Source organism: Lagenorhynchus albirostris, chromosome 3 (genome assembly GCF_949774975.1).
Source record: "Lagenorhynchus albirostris chromosome 3, mLagAlb1.1, whole genome shotgun sequence".
NCBI classification, from domain to species: Eukaryota; Metazoa; Chordata; class Mammalia; order Artiodactyla; family Delphinidae; genus Lagenorhynchus; species Lagenorhynchus albirostris.
In genome coordinates, this window is record NC_083097.1 from 103,020,007 (window position 1) to 103,037,998 (window position 17,992).

At 39.1% G+C, this 17,992-nt stretch overlaps 1 pseudogene; it reads left to right on the forward strand.

Moving 5' to 3' along the window:
- Window positions 1-388: 388 nt before the first annotated feature.
- LOC132518368 (small ribosomal subunit protein eS6-like) overlaps window positions 389-17,992 on the forward strand; it is a 60,243-nt pseudogene continuing 42,639 nt past the window's right edge.

The following is a 17,992-nucleotide window of genomic DNA, read 5'->3' on the forward strand; positions in this document are numbered from 1 at the left end:
GAAACTCAACATCAGCAGAGACTATATATACCAAAGAGTAGCTTTAACAAAGAATGTGAAAGATGCAAATGGATAATATCACAATACTGTTTTGAGAGGTATAAAAGTTAAAAAGATTTAATAGAGATACACGTTTATTTGATTATGAACTGTAAGACTGGATTTGGAAAAATGTCAATTTCCCCTAAATGTGTGGGTTTATTATAATTCAAAACAGAATTTTGATGGGCAAATTTTGGGTACAATAATGATCAAAAGAGCACTATTTGTAATAGCCATCAAACTATAAACAATTCAAATGTCCATAAATAAGTAAACAAACAAATAGTATGTTCATTTAATGGAATAATATATAGCAATGAGAATGAATGAGCTCTAACTATCGACAATGATGGCGATGAATCTCAGTAATATAATACTGAGCAAAATAAGGCAGACACTAAAGAGTATGTACTTTATGATTCCCCTTATATAAAGTTCTGAAACAGATAAAAGTAATGTAAGATTCCCAGAAGTTTTGGAAGGGAATCTTTAGCTCTGGTGATGTTTCATTTCTTGATTTTTTGGCTGCTGGTTACATATTGTGTCCATTTTGTAAAAATTCGTTGAAATTACATTTGTAATTTGTGTACTTTTTATATGAGTATTTGACTTTGATAAAACTTTAAAAATGCCAATAGTTTTAAAAAATTGGACATACTGATTTAACCATTTGCTTGTAATTGCAGACAATAAAAAAGTAGCTTCTAGTTTGTTCAGAAAGGAAAGTAATAATGAAAAACTGTATAAAATGTATAAAAAATCAGAAATGAGTGGAATATTCTGGCAACAGCTAAGGCTCAATGGACAGAATACAACATTTGGTTGAGAGGAAAAATAATTCAGTAGGGGAAAGGCATGATCAATAAATGATGTTGCATTTTCAAACCTCCCTATGCAACTGGGTACAACCATGTGATCAGATTTTAGCTAATGGGATATAAGTGAAATTGAAAGATACCACTTCCAAGTCTTGCTGCTCAAAGGATTGGGCTTCTGGTCCTTCTCTCCTGTCCTTCTAATTTAGAGAAGGTCAGATTTAAACAATTGCCTGAGACGCAGCTGTTTAAATGGGAGCCGCTGGTCAAGAATAGCAGAATCACCTTCCTAGGCTTGGCCTGTTAACTGTACAAGAAGTAAACTTCTAGCTTGTTAAGCAAATAAGCAAACAAACAAAAAATACAAATAAAGCTGCAAGTGCTGGCTGTTCCTTTAGGAATATATCAGTTACCTATTGCTGTATAACCAATTACACCTAAATGTAAGAGCTGAAATCTACAAACATATCATAATTTCTTTGAATAAGGAATCTGGGGAGCAACTTAACTGGGTACATTTCACTCAATCAAGATCCCTCATGAGGTTTCAGTTGAGCTGTCAGTTGGAGCTGCAGTTATGATCCAGACTCAGCTGGGCCTGAAGGACCTGCTTCCAAGCTCAGTCACTTGGTGGCTGGCAGGCTTCACCTCCTCATAGGCTGTTGGCTAGACAGTCTGAGCTCCTCTTGTTCTATTGGTTTGAGGGCCTGAGCTCCTCGCCACCTCGCGTGGTTCTCCCATAGGGCTGCTTGCAATAGGCTGCTTCCTCCCCATCAGTGTAATAAGTGAGCCAAGAGAAAGGGCGAGAGAGAGCTCAAGACAGGACCTGCAGTTATTTATAATCTAATATTGAGCTACTGAGTCCAGCCCACACTCAAGGGGAGGGGGTGACACAAAGGCATAAGAGACAAGAGGCAGAGATATTCAGTGCCACCTACCACAGGAAGAAAAATCAGGTTAGATCCTCACTTAACACCACACCAAAATAATTTGCAGATGAATACAAAATTGAAATATAAGAAGTCAAGTCCTTCTTAAAAATAGAACCAAGTCTATGTGAATGTTTCTCTAGTATCAGGATGGGAAGAACAGCTAAGCTTAAAAGCATGGTAGCTCCTGTCACAGGCTGGGTTTTCTAGGAAGCAGACACTGAAATGGGGTAGAAGGTGAAAGCCTTACCGGTAGGCAACAGTGTGAAAGGTAGAGAGGAGGAAGCAGGATCGGGCAGGGAATGTGGATCTGAAAGAAGTCCGTTAGCCCCAAGGGGAGCTCCGGAGCCAAGATTTCCCATCAGATCAGTCCCAGTCTGGGTAGACCAGCTAGGCCCTTGAACAAGTTTCTTGTTCTATATATGGTTAGGGCTGCCTTGAGAACAAGAGCAATCGTGGCATGAAAGCTGAGGAAGATCAAGAAGGAACTTATAGCTGGAGGTGGTCCACCAGCTGTACCATTTAACTGGGCAACAAGTCCATTTTTGAAGATCTGAGCTGAGCGTCTAGGTCTCTGCCACAGTCTACCCCTTGCGGCATTTAGACACAGCGCTTGAAACACTTGTGCAGAGCAGCTCCTTAGGGCTGGAATGGGCTTCTTTTCCTGAGGAGGAACTGCCCTCAGGCTCCTGCTCTAGGCCAAAAATACCCATTAGAGGGATCATGCACTGGGCAGAAATGGCCAAGCTTCAGTGCCTCTTTACTGGCTGAAGACGATCCTGAAAATAGTGGCCCCTCAGCTCAAAAGCGGAGGCAAAACCTAAAAGGCTAAGAGCTAGCGGCTGAAGCTAAGCACACGCCTGGTCACGTGGCAGGGAGTCCTTTCTAGGAGGGCAGTCTGAGCAACACACAGTCACGAAAGAATATACCAAAACAATTTTTTTTACTTCACAAAAACATAATCCTCAACATGCAAATATATAAAACATAACAGGAAAAAACCCATGACATGTTAATAGCATAATTTCATAAAAGGCTAACGCCCTATCAGAACATCAGTCTTTAGTAAAGTCCATAGTGTATGTACTGTATATGATGAATTTAACATATTGTTAAACACTTAAGACATAAGTGAATACTTAGAACAAAGCTCTCAAACCCAAATAAGTATAATTAACTAATAGATATGAAAAAATATTCAGCTGGCCTCACAAGTAGTCAAATGAATGCAATAAAGTTTTATTAAAGCAATAAAAAAGTTTTGGCAGCCTATCGAATTTCCCATTTTTTTAGTAAATGATTTAGTTTTGGCAAATGAGCTTTAAGTTAGACATGTGCACATGCCTGGCAGGAGTGTCAATTCATGTTTCTGTAAATCAATTTGGCATCAGGTTTTAGGAGTTGTAAAAACAAATCCTTTTACTCCGTAATTCTACTTCAAGAGTTTATCATCTCTGCTGTGTCTCAGAGGCAAGCAACTGCTTCAAGACAAAGCTGAACATCTCTTTCCCAACCATGGGCTGCCAGAAACTCACTGAAGTGGACAACAAAGGCAAACTCTGAGCCTCCTATGAGAAGCGTTTAGCCACAGAAGCTGCTGCGGGTGCTCTGGGTGAAGAAGGGAAGGGCTATGTGGCTGGAATCAGTGGTGGGGATGACAAACCAGGTTTCCCCACAAAGCACGGTAGACTAGGAGGACTAGAGAAAGCAAGCACAAATCTGTTCAGGGGATGCACTGTGGACGCCAATCTGAGTGTTCTCAACTCGGTTATTATTTTAACCAATAATAACCATTGGAAAAAGATATTCTTGCACTCACTGATACTACCGGGCATCATCACCTGGGGCCCAAAAGAGCTAGCTGCACCCACAAACTTTCCAATCTCTCTAAAGAAGATGGTGTCTGCCAGTGTGCTGTGCAAAGCTCCTGAACAGAGAAGGTAAGAAACCTCGGTGCCCAAGATGCAGTGTTACGTTATTCCCTGTGTCCTGCAACACCAAAGTCGGCTTGTTGCTCTGAAGAAACAGGGTACTAAGAAAAATTAGGAAGAGGCCACAGAATATGCTAACCATTGGCCCAGAGGATGAAGGATATCAAAGAAAAACTCCGGGAACAGACTGCCAAGAGATGGAGGCTGTCCTGTCCGACAGCTTCTACCTCTAAGTCTAAGTCCAGTCAAAAACAAGGTTTTCTAAGAGTAAGAAATAAATAAGGTCAGACTTAAAAAAAAGAAAAAAGTTTATCTTAAGGAAATAATCAGAAATGTGGACAAAGATTTACACATAAAGATATTCATCTTAGCATTATCTGTTATATCAAAAGCCAGAAGCAACCCAAGGGCTCAAACTTAGGAAAAGTGTTAGATAAACTACATCGTCTCTGTAGGATAGTGTGTCGTGCAACCATTAAAATGAAAATGGGTGATGAAGCTTTAATGTCAAAAGATAATCCTTATGATGGACGTGTTAAATGAAAATAAAAAGAACTGCATATATAGCATTACCCCACGTATGTAAAAATCCATAAAGAGATGCGTAGAAGAAGATATGCCAAAACCATAAACATGGATTTGATTATCTTTGGTTGGGTGATTTTATTTTCTTCTTTTTACTTTCAATTTTTACAAAATAAGCATTCTTGGAGTCGTCTCAAGAGACAGTTGCTAGAAGCTTTCCTTGTCCTTAGAGAAAGGGCTGGGCCACGTGCTTCTCCCTGGGTGCCTCCTGCACTTTCTCAGTGCACGCCCCTCTCTTAGCATCTCCTCCTGGTGCTCAAGTTTTCTGTGCATATATCTGCCATGCAGTCCTGACACTAACGATGTGGAGTTGGGTCAGATTTCACAGGTCGAGCGCACAGTGCTCTACAACATACCCCTCACTTCAGACACCAGCTGCAAGCTCTAGAGTTCTCAGGCCACTCACACTTCTGACCACCCGGCTACGAATCTGGAGCTTCCCACTACCTCCCCAGGTTCTGTAATTGGCTAGAATGACTCAGAGAATTCAGGAAAGCATTATACTTAGGATTATAATTTTATCACAGAGCACACAAATTAGAACCAGCCAAATGAAGAGACACACAGGGTGAGGTCTGAGAGGATCCCAAACAAAAATGTTCCCTGTCCTCAGGATGTAGGATCCTCCTGCCACATTGATCAGTATCGCTAACCTGGAAGCTCACCAGAGCTTCAGATATACAGAGTTTTTACTGGGGTTTCATGACATAGGTTTGATTGATTGAATCATTGGCCATGTGATTAAACTCAATCTTGAGCCCCCGTCCCCTTCTCAGATCTTGGACTTATAAATGCGTGGCTCGAAACCTTAACCCTCTAATCATGCAGTATGGTCTCTCCAGCATGGAAGCCCCATCCTGAAATTATCTAGGGGCTCACCAGGAGTCACCTCATTGGCATAAATTCCAGTGTGGTCCAAGGGACCCACAATGAATAACAAAGACCCTCCTTTCATTTTGGAAATTCCAAGGATTTAGAGGCTCCCTCCTAGGAAGTGGGGCAAAGTTCAGCCGAATTCTTTCTTACACAACAGCATCTGTCTCACCCATTGGCTATGGTGTCCAATATGGAGGGACCATGCCTATGCCTGGGACTGGCACCCAGCAGATTTTTTTTTTAGTAAATCTGGCAGCTTAGGAAAGTTAGCCTAAGGCCCATTAGTAAACTAGAGAAGCCCCTTTCTGTCTGTGAGTCCCAAGTTGACACTTTCTCTTTTACCTTCCACCACAGTATCCTCAGAAGGTCATTTTTCCGGGAATTAGTAATGCACTGATATTTTGGTCCTTTGATAATTTAATCCACCATTGAGAACAGTAATATGACAGCAATGACCACAAAACAGTTTTTTCTTTCACCATCTCTTTTCCCCCCTCCTGGGTGATATCTATCTATAGAAACATGTTAGCTAGTCTTGAATTAACTAGGAAATTAATAGAGAATGTATTAGCTTTGTACCAGGAAAGGCAACAAATAGCACAGGATTGACAATTTCATGGCTGTGTTTATGTGGGTGCTTAAGACCGTCAATATTAAGTAAGTTACAGAAGTAAGTGCTGGTGTTTCCATTTTTGTTCTTAATCTAAACATGGCCTGGGGATGGGCTTTTAGAACATCAATATGGTGTTTGGTGAATTTAACAACTTAGTTGATTGTATTTATGTTTGCTCGTTTATTCCAAAAGCTATTTACTTTTGGTAGGTTATATAGTCAATGCTGAGTATTGAATATTTAACTTAGTTCTCCAAGTCTTTCATAATTTCCATTTCACAATTTACTAGATTAAAACTAGGACTACTGCCTGGAGTTTTTTTGTTTTACTTCATAAGACTATGTACTCAAAATTAAGTCACTTAAGATTAAATCAACTTTTTATTGAGACAAAATAATACATATCCTAATTTTAAATGTTTTACACAAAGACAAGGGCAGAAGTTTCTGGGTATCACAATTCACTAAGTTTTTCCTCTAAGCACATGGAGACGCCTTGCTGGCGTCCTAGGACAGTGGCCCTGGGTGTTGCTTCACTTTCTCCAGACCCCTGACTGGTCTGAACTCTTATTTTTTCTCTTCTTATCTGAGCAGACTTGAGTCCAAGCTTGTGCGAGAAGACAGGACGTTTTGTAAATTAGGATGAACAGAGAGCCTTCTCTGTTTATTGGATTTTTTATAGTCTCCTGTTGTTGCCTGAGGGTAGGGGTCTCCTGTGACTATATTCACAGTAATTTCTAGGTAGCATCCAATACCTGGTCCATATTTAAATTTTCCTATTAAAATCAAGGGTTGATTTTACTTTATTTAAAACTGTGGAGAATAACAGCATGTTTGTATGTAACAGGATGATGCAGACAAGAAGGGAAAACTGATGATGCAGGATTGAGTAGAGACCTTTGCAGGGGTGATGCCCTTAACCAGGGCCGTGCACCTCACTCAGCTCCAAGTGAGACTGTCACGTGGCCTTCTCTGTGCATGGCTGTCCCAAGAGGGTGCATCAAGGGTACATCAAGCCTGTCTGTGCAGGCTACAGGGGATAGGACTGAAGGAATTAGCAGCCCACCAAAGTGGTCTGAAGATTATTTTAAACAGAAAACATCTGAACAGACAGTAGCCACAGAAAGACATTATCTCAAAAAGAAAAACCTCCCGAAAATACCGCTGCCGCTGACTCCCCCCATCTACCCCACCCCGCCCCCCAGGGGGTTTCCTGTTTGAAAGAAGACAGACCTTCAGCCCTGGGAAATATGAATTCAGCTGCCATACTCCGTACTCCCCACCAGGAGGAAATTTCTACCCAGGAAGGAAATAGTCCGCCCATTTCCATTAGCATCTAAACACTCAATAAGGGCTTCCCTGGTGGTGCAGTCGTTGAGAGTCCGCCTGCCAATGCAGGGGACATGGGTTTGAGCCCTGGTCTGGGAAGATCCCACATGCCACGGAGCAACTAAGTCCATGTGCCACAACTACTGAGCCTGTGCTCTAGAGCCCGTGAGCCATAACTACTGAAGCCTGCGTGCCTAGAGCCCATGCTCCGCAACAAGAGAAGCCACCGCAATGAGAGGCCTACGCACCGCAACGAAGAGTAGCCCCCACTCGACGCAACTAGAGAAAGCCCATGTGCAGCAACAAAGACCCAATGCAGCCAAAAAATAAATTAAATTAAAAAAAAAAACAAAAAAACACCCAATAAAAGCTTCCATACATTCCCACTGAAACCCTAAGCCCTGCTCTTTGTTAAGCTGGTATATAAAACTTTATCTCTATCCATTCCCTCAGTTACTCACTATTGAGCAACTCCTGTGTGCTCCTGTTAAAGAGGTCTTGTCTTTTTCTCTGGCTAATCTGTTTATTTTCAGTTAATTTTCAGGCCTCTGACTATTTGGACCTAAGCTGGTAGAGAAAACCTTTTTCCTTCCCACAAGATCGTAGGTACATGTGTAGAGCTGGCCTTAGTTAAGAGCATGGACCCTTAATCTATAGTAACAGGAGAGAAGGCAGAAGGATTTATGTATATTCAGACTCTCTCATTTGCAAACACACTAGAAGTGTCACCTCTTCTCACTGACTCATGTCCTCACTTCCCATTCACTACTCTACCTATTCCAATAAGGCTGCCAGGCTTAACACATATTCATCCAATTATTCATTCATCAAATTTTCTTTAATCCTACTAAATAGTCTAGGCCCTGAAGATATAGCATTGAACAAAATCCAAAAATCCCTACCCCTATGGAGCTAGATCTCTGGTGGGGGAAAACAGATGTGAAACAAACTACATAGTACTTTCAGTGGTAATAAGTGTGATGGATAAAAATACACACACACACACACACACACACGCAAGGCAGGAAAGAGAGTGATGGTGTGTTGGCTGCCTCACCAAGAAGGAAGCACTTGAATAAAGACCTGAGGAGGTAAAGAGCAAGCACTATGGATACAGTGGGAAGTCTTTTCCAGGAAGAGGGAGCGGATAAGCAGTGGGAGTGTGCCTGGTATACACAAGGAAGAGCAAAGAGATAAATAGGGAATAAACAAGGGGAGGAGGCACAGCAGGAGATAAAACCAATGAGGTCATATGGGGCCAGATTGCGTGGGAGCTTGTAATCATTGCAAGTGCTTTGGCTTTACTCTGACTCAGCTGAGGAGCCAGTGGAGGGATGTGCGCAGACAAAATGGACTTGGGGAGCAAGGATGGAAGTAAGGACAGCAGTAACAATGTTGATGAAATAATTCCACCAAGAAATAATGGACACTGCTTTGGAAAGCAATCTGGCAGCTCCTTAAAAGGTAAAACATAGAGCTGCCCTGTGATCCAGTGATCCAGCAATTGCACTCCTAGGTACACACCCAAGAGAAAGGAAAACAAATGTTTAAACAAAACATGAATATTTACAGCATCATTATTTCTAAGAGCCAAAAGGTGGAAATAACTGAAATGTCCATCAATTGATGAATGGATAAACAAAGTGTGCTATATCCATACAATGGAATATTATTCAGTCATAAAATGAAGTACTGATATATCCTACAACATGGATAAACCTTGAAAACATTACACTATATGAAAGAAGCCATTCACAAAAGACCTCATCGTGTACAATACCATTTATATGAAAATTCCAGAATAGACAACTCCATACGGATACAAAGTAGATTAGTGACTGCCAGGGACTAGGGGAAAGAGGGAATGGGGAATGACTGTTAAATTTTTTGGGGGGGGATGACTAAATGTTCCAAAATTAACTATGCTGATGGATGTACAACTATGCAAATACAATAAAAGCCACTGAGTTGGGCACTTTAAATGGATAAACTACACGGTACATGAATTATATTTCAATGAAGCTATTATTAAAAACAAGAAGAAACAATGGAGTTTAGCATAGGGAGGTGGTGACATGTGGCTAGGGGTCGGAATACTTTGAAGGTAGAGTTAATAGAACTTGGTGAAGACTGGATGAGTTGTAGGAAAGTAAACTAAGAGTCAAGGATGGTGCACTGACACTAAGTGAGATGGGGGAGAATGCAGGGGGAGCAAATTTGGGGAAAAAAATCAGGAACTTTCTTTTGAATGTGTTACGCTTGTGATGCCAAGTAGACATACAATATGCAACTGGAGATATGAGTCTGGGGTTCAGGAAAGAGATGGACTGGAATTTTACATTTGGGAGTTATCAGCATATGAATGGTACTTAACTGGTTAGAGTCATCAGTTACCTCGAGGGATCCAAATCTTCACCTTGGCTTCTCAATAGCACTGGACATTATTGACCACTGTCTTCATGTAAAATTGTCTCTTCTCTTACTTTTAGTAGAGTAATTTTTGCTGTTTTCTTCCTTCCTTTCTTGTCTCTCCCAATCTGTTTCATTTGCAGGCTCATTGTCCTCCACCTGATCTCCAGTTCAGAGTTGTTTAAATTTTGCTCCTGTATCATTTCCTTCATGATACTGTATATTCTCTGAGAGATTGTATCCACATCCTAATTTCAACTATTTCTTATACATAAACTTGTAAGTGAGCTTCAGATCCTTCACATAACCACTAAATACATATCGAAAACATCTCTAATTCAATCTGTGCAATATTGAATTCATCATTTCTACCTCCACTCCCAATCCAAAACCAGTTCTCTTCCAACATCCCTCATTTCAATGAATGAGTTATGTATGAGTTACGTAAACCACAAGCCAGAAGCCATCCTTGGTATCTCTCGCCCCAGCATATCTAATCCATCATCAAATTCTGAGACTTTCATCTCCTAAAATATTCTGTAAATGTCTCTACTTTTCTTTATTTTTACTGGTGAGCAATGCAAATACATTTCTACTCTATAATTTTTCACACAACAACCCCTACTGATAACCACCATTTCTACCATTCTTATGCCCTGGAGACAGACTAATTACAAAATATTGTGGATTTTAAAAAGGGGACGATGGGGGCATGGGCTCCTTTTATATGTTGAGGATTTCTCCTCCTCAATGTTCTCTACAACTTTCCTTTTCAATTTTCCTACTTCTTGTCTCTTTTAAATCCAAATCATTCCACCAGTTATCACCAGACTAATTCTCGTAACATGTAGTTCCATTAATTTCCCAGCTAAAAATTCAAAACTGCATTTTGCCTACGAATTTAAGAGCAAACTCCTAATACTAGCATTATCATTCCATCATGACAAAGTCTAAATACTCTTCTTCTCTATGTCCCAGTGTTATGGGTTGAAGAGTGTCCCCCAATTCATGTCCTTCCTAGAACCTCAGAATGTGACCTTATTTGAAAATCGAGTCTTTGCAGATATAATCAAGTTGAGATGAAGTCATCGGGGTGGGCTCTAATGCAAATGACTGGTGTCCTAATAAGAAGAGAGAGATTTGGAAACTGACCCACAGAGAGACCACCATGTGACAACAGAGGCAGAGACGGGAAGGATGCATCTCCAGGCCAAGAAATGCCAAAGATGGATGGCTTCCACTAGAAGTTAGGGAAAGGCAAGGTGAAGTTCTCCCCTACAAGTTACAGAGGGAGCATGGCTTTTCAATGTCTTATTTTGGATTTCTATCCTCCAGAACTATGAGACAGTAACTTTCTGTTATTTCAAGCCACTCAGCTTGTGGTAGTTTGTAATGGTAGCCCTAGGAAACTAATACATGCAGTTACTTTGGAAAATTCAGTGTTCTCCTAAACCTGCACTCTGTTTTTTAAAAAATTCAGGTGTAATTCATGCACTATAACATTTATCCCTTTTAAGTATACAATTCAGTGATTTTTAAAATATTTTCACAAGGTTGTATAAACAACACCAGTATCTAATTTTAGGACATTTTCCTCAGCCTTAAAATACATCCCATTCTGTTAGAAATATAGCTCCCCAATGCCCCCTCCTCCCAGCCCCTGGCAACCATACACCTTTCTCTATGGACTTGCCTGTTCTAGACTGCACTAATTTTATTTGTTTCCATGCCTTTTTCTCATGTCCTCTCTCCATTATTCCTATTTGTGGCTTATAACTATTATGTCATTCACTCACTCACTAAACTGGTTCTACCTGAGGACAGGGAATGTGTATCCCTGTTCCTAGTACATATTAAGCATTATAACATGCTTCCTGAGTGAAAATACGAATCAATGAATGCCCATCTCAAAGGCCATCCTCTTTCTATCATCTATCTTTTCTCATTTGGTTCAAATCTATGCTTCTAACTCACGTGGTTCTCCTTGGAATCAAATTGGTTTTGATATATGAAATATAAACACACAGTAATGTGTGCTACAATATTCAGTGGACAAAATTTATTGAATAAACTACTCTGCAAGTAGCATTGAACAAGACTCTCTACTGGGCAAAATAATTACGATCATGAAATAGACATAAATGAATGGTTGAGTTTCTTGTTTTTTAAGGCCATCTGCACCCTTTAAAGATATTACAGTCTGAATGGGGCTGAGACTAGAAATACTATGAAATACAAGAGATCAGCACGTGGAATCTTGGTCTAAGTATGAATTGCTGATAGAAGACAAATGATGTTGCTTGAAATTGTGACTTGAAAAGCAAGTACCATGAATCATCCCCATGTATAAGGTTGTAATCAGAACAATGGAGAACTGATACGTGAATTTGTCATTTACTATGTTGTTGGCAAAACACTGGCCAATTCATGGCTATGCATGAAGCTTAAATGTTGCAACATGAATACACTTCACATTATCTGGAACAGCAGACACTTCTGTTTCCAATTATTATTTTTTTTACCGTATGTTTAGAAAAAAGAAGATATCTTAAATTAGCTACAGCTAGGACAGCACGTTGTGCTTCTCTGGTTTTTTTTTAAATAATTAATTTATTTTTATTATTTATTTTTTTATTTTTGGCTGTGTTGGGTCTTTGTTGTTGTGCGTGGGCTTTCTCTAGTTGAGGTGAGCGGGGGCTACTCTTCGTTGTGGTGTGTGGGCTTCTCATTGCGGTGGCTTCTCTTGTTGCAGAGCACGGGCTCTAGGCACGCGGGCCTCAGTAGTTATGGCTTGCGGGCTCTAGAGCACAGGCTCAGTAGTTGTGGCGCACGGGCTTAGTTGCTCTGCGGCATGTGGGATCTTCCCAGACCAGGGCTCGAACCCGTGTCCCCTGCATTGGCAGGCGGATTCTTAACCACTGGGCCACTAGGGAAGTCCCTGGGCTTCTCTACTGAAGGACACCATATTAAAAGAGATAGGACTAAGTATGTATAGTACTGCATAGTACCTTAAGATATTCACAATATTTAAAACACTCTTGTGACTTAAGCATTATTATTGTCCCAAATTTACAAATGAGGAAATGTCCTTGGTAAAATGAGATGACTGGCTTATGAATCTATCAAGGTAGTACATGGTAGGGAGGCAGGACACAAACCCACAACTTCACCTTCAAACTTCAAACTCACTATGTCCCCAATCCAAATGGTAACCGCACACTAATAGGCAAAGTTGCTCTATTTAATCATGATGATGATGATGTTGTGATAAAAATAACAATAGTAAATCTATTGATTTATTTGTCTCCATTAGAATGTGAGTGCTATGAAGAGAGAGATTTAGTCTTGTTCACTGCTGTATCCCAGTGCCTAGAACAGCCCCTGGCACATAAACCGTCTAATAAAACTTCTTTGTAAATCAAAATAATACATCACATGTTCAAAGACATTTCACAAATATTACTTCATTGTTGTCATAGCAATTTCTAAGATTTCTGACTCTGCTCCAATATTCTTTTCATTACTCCCCATTGTATAAAAGAGGACTTCAAATATCAGCACTGAGATATTACGAATAGGATATATTAGTCATCAAGACCAGTACCATAATAGGATCCCAGCCGATCTTACCTCAAGGATGACAAGTACTGACTTGAATAGGTTGGCTCCTCTATGGATGGAAGGCGTTGAAAGGCACGTAGAGAAAGTCATCAGTGAGGAACACACACATCTGTCAAGATTAAAAAAAAAATTCTGTTAAAGTTCTGAAATGTGGGAGAAGGTTGGCTTCCCTTCATAAGGAAGGTAGTGTTCAAGATCATTGCCTGTTAGAGTTATTAAAATGACTTTCTCTACTATTATCCTGGTTTTTTACATTCATTATGGAGAATCAAAGAGTAAGTAACTGAGTTTAGAAATGAGTATTTTGTTTTCGAATAGAAAGGTAGTAAGACCCTGGACTCTGAGGAGTCTCTTCTTAAGGGGCCCAATGGTTTTGAGAGGAGGAGATGCCAAGTAAGGGGGATGTGGCTCTGCTTCACTTTCTTTAACATAGGAAGTGGGAAAAGGGATTCTGCTGTTTGAAAACCACTTTTATTTAAAGTATAATGCCGTCTGTATCCAGAAAAGATGATTACTCTAATTGGAAAAGATACATACACTCTAATGTTCATAGCAGCACTATTTACAATAGCCAAGACACGGAAGCACCTAAGTGTGCATTGACATGGATAAAGAACATGGATAAAGAACATATATACATATGTATATATATATGTATATATATACATATATACATATGTATATATATATATGTATATATATACATATGTATATATGTATGTATATATATGTATGTATATATATACATATGTATACATATACATATGTATATATATACATATATATGTATACATATATATATGTATATATGTATATATACATACATATATACATATGTATATATGTATATATATACATATGTATATATGTATGTATATATATGTATGTATATATATACATATGTATATATATACATATATACATATGTATATATATACCATATATATATGTATATATATGGTACATATATACAATGGAATATTACTCAGCCACAAAAAAGAATGAAATAATGCCATTTGCAACAACATGGATGGACCTAAAGATTATCATACTAAGCAAAGTAAGTCAGACAGAGAAAGATAAATATCACATATCTCTTAAATGTGGAATCTAAAAAATGATACAAATGAACTTATTTGCAAAGCAGAAATAGACTCACAGACATAGAAAACAAATTTATGGTTACCAAAGGGGAAAGGGGGTGGGGGAGGGATAAATTAGGAGTTTGGGATTAACAGATACACACTACTATATATACACTAGATAAACAACAAGGACCTACTGTACAGCACAGGGAACTATATTCAATATCTTGTAATAACCTATAATGGAAAAGAATCTGAAACAGAATATATATATCTGAATCACTTTGCTGTACACCTGAAACTAACACAACATCGTAAATCAATACTTAATTGATACTTAATTTAAAAAAACCCAATGTGGATATCAATGTGCAAATCAGAAAAAAATTAAGGATTTTTTTTTAAAAAAAGGTATAATGCCATCAATACCATTTTGTATGGTCTTATTTATGTTTTACTCTCCATCCAGAAGCAATATCCAATCAAAGGTAGGGCAAGGTATTTTGAATGTAAACGTTGTTTATCCAGCTCTCTCAGAAAACTGGAGCTCAGTTAAGAAGCTAAAAGGTCATGAAGAACCTAGGGGCAGGATGGGAATAAAGACGCAGACCTACTAGAGAATGGACTTGAGGACATGGGGAGGGGGAGGGGTAAGCTGGGACAAAGTGAGAGTGTGGCATGGACATGTATACACTACCAAACAAAAAACAGATAGCTAGTGGGAAGCAGCCGCATAGCACAGGAAGATAAGCTCAGGGCTTTGTGACCACCTAGAGGGGTGGGATAGGGAGGGTGGGAGGGAGGGAGATGCAAGAGGGAGGAGATATGGGGATATATGTATATGTAAAGCTGATTCACTTTGTTATAAAGCAGAAACTAACACACCGTTGTAAAGCAATTATACTCCAATAAAGATGTTAAAAAAAAAAAAAAAGAAAGTCTCACAATAAGCATAGGCCTCCCTGACACCACAACACCATCTTCAAAACTATTAAGCTGTTTACTCACAGGCAAGTCTTCAGTCTGCATCAGGACCCGCTCCCTGGAATGCTAAGAGCCTCAGCTCTCTGGTTTCTCAACCCCTAACAGGAATACAACACCCACGGAAGGACGAGAGGCACCAGGAGGGTGATGGGGCTCTTAGAAGTAAGTTCTACTGGCCGCAAAATGGAAGTGGGAGAGGTTGGTTAGGAGGACAGAGCCCCTCCTCACCACCGCACCGCCCTCTGATTTTGCAGAGGAGACAGGTGTGCATCGTGAGGGACTCAGACTAAATAACTTTATAAGCCTCAGCTGACTCACAGGACCGCAGATAGGGAGGTGTCGTCAGTAATGTTTATAACAGTGATGGGAGTATTTTAAAAATATTTAAAACACTCTTGCAAATTAAGCGTTATCAGTTTCCCACGTTTACAAAGGGGGGGGGTTAACATGTTTAAAAGATTAAATGATGTTTAATACTGCTCTTAAAAACAAAGAGAGACCTATGCTGTACAGTTTTAAGGAAATACTTGAAAAATCTTGGTAGGTTAAAGGGAAAAGGCTCAGTTACCTGGAAGAAATCCCAGTGTTTGGAACAGTGAATCCCTAAGGGATTTCCAATAAAGGAGGTGTTACTTTACTTAGATGTAACCATATGTTCAATTACAGGAAGGCACATTTGTGGAAAATCAACAAAATATCCACAGTTTTATTTCACAAAGCATAGATGATAATGTGGGTTTCTGTAATTGTTTCCTTGAAATCTACATTATTTCGAATGAACGTTTTTAAAATTAGTTTGTGGAAAGTAAGTCTGTTCAAGTTTGGTGTTTTGTAAATAAATACATTATTTTAAAAAATGCATTCCTACCAGAAAAATGAATGGTACTGTCTACTATTTTGCAAAGAAATATGTATAAAGATAATTGCTCTGTTTTAAAAACTAAACAGATAGTGTTTAGGCTTTTTAGTCACCTATTATATTAAAGTGCTTTATTATCATTAAAATTACTTGTGCCCTTAGTTCACCTAAAAATTTGTGATCTCAATTCACCAGAGAAATCATTCATCCAATAACATGAGTGAAGAGAACTGATCAGGTACACACATACACACACACATACACACACGCACATCTTGTGACACCACCCAAAACCCACAGTAATGGTGTCAGCTCAGAAATACAACAGCTATTGAGAAACAAATATTCTTTTGAAGAAATATTTCCTTTGTGTCTATCCTACTTTTCTGTTTTTAAAAATTACTTATTTCACTGTGAAAAATGAAATCAAATGAAGTATCCTTGAAAAAATGAAAGCTTCTGTACACCCCATATGCAGGAACTAAATCAGGACATGTGGAAAAGTGTATATGTGCTATGATATAATGCACTTGGAAAAAGAATTAGTTTTTTCTCCGCTTTCTGATGGAGAACTCCGTGAAAAAGTGTGCCAGGAAGAACAAGTTCCTCTAAGTGACATTTCATTTCTTAGCAGCTAGATAGATTAATGCTTGCTTCTCTACAGCTCATGCATTACTAGCCCTAGTACTTCAGAAATGAAAAATCATGTACTCAATTTATTCTTTATTGCATAAATGTTATACAAAGAGAATGGAAATTTGCATTGGGGTCTTCATTCCTGATAAAATATTGTGATCTTGGTAATAGGTTAAGAAATACTATAGTACCACTGTCCTTTCACATTTAGCCTCTATAAAACAGCCTACTGCATTATATGTATAAGATGAGGAGAGATGAAAGTAGAATTATGTTAAACTGTGTAGCCTCTAAATAGATTACAAAAACTTTTACCACCTTTTCAGGGCATGGCTAAAGAGACACACCTGTAAATCTTCTGAAGCGCCGAGTCCCAGAGAACCAGAGACATTTTCAAATTATCAGCAACAAAACTCAACCAAAGGGCAACTGAACTACAAAACTCAAAAGGAAAGTCTAAAGGAATACACAGTGAAGGACTGAGAGACTCCTGAACAAAATGCTTGAAAGCAGGTCTAAGAGTCTGATCTCTTCTCCTCCAGACAAGAGAAAGCAATTTTCAGTCAAGCAAGTCCAAGGAGCAAACTTGGACTTTCGTTTGTGGTGCCCACACTATTCTGCCTTTATAAGAGTCCCTGAGCCACGACCTTCAGTACTTTGGTTAAGCTTGAGCTTTTGTTCTTCAGATCTCTATTTTTTGCCTTAGTTAGAACCTGAGTGAGTTGGGATGGGATGGGAGGAGGACTGGGGTGAGAAAAGATATTAAGCTTTTGCTGCTTCTCTCCAATTGTGAGTTTATCCAAGTAATCTTCAGTGCTTTGGAAAAATATTGTTTGAAAAAATTAAGTAGAATTAAAACAATTATGGCTGGTAAACTTGTATACATGACAGATCATTAAGTCTGTTATAAATATATTTGGAGGGTGAAATAAATTCTGGGCAAGTGCAGATGTTTCCAACTTAATGAATCAGCATGAGAATCTTCAATTCTGAATCATTTCTTTAAAATATTTGATCTGATCAATGCTTTAACCTTGAATAAATTTTTGGATAATAATTCTACACAGCTGCCTAAAATTCCTTTCCAGCCACGCAAAACTTTGGAAAACAGCACTTCTCTTCCCCCGCACCTCCCCCCAACCTTCAAGGATGCACCCTCAACCCCTTCTCTATCCACAAACACTCTGGCCTCCAGTGTGTTTCTACACTCAGCTGAACACGGGGGCTGTGTTGAACATATGAACGACAGATCCTAGCAGCATTTTTCAAGGTCAAAGTT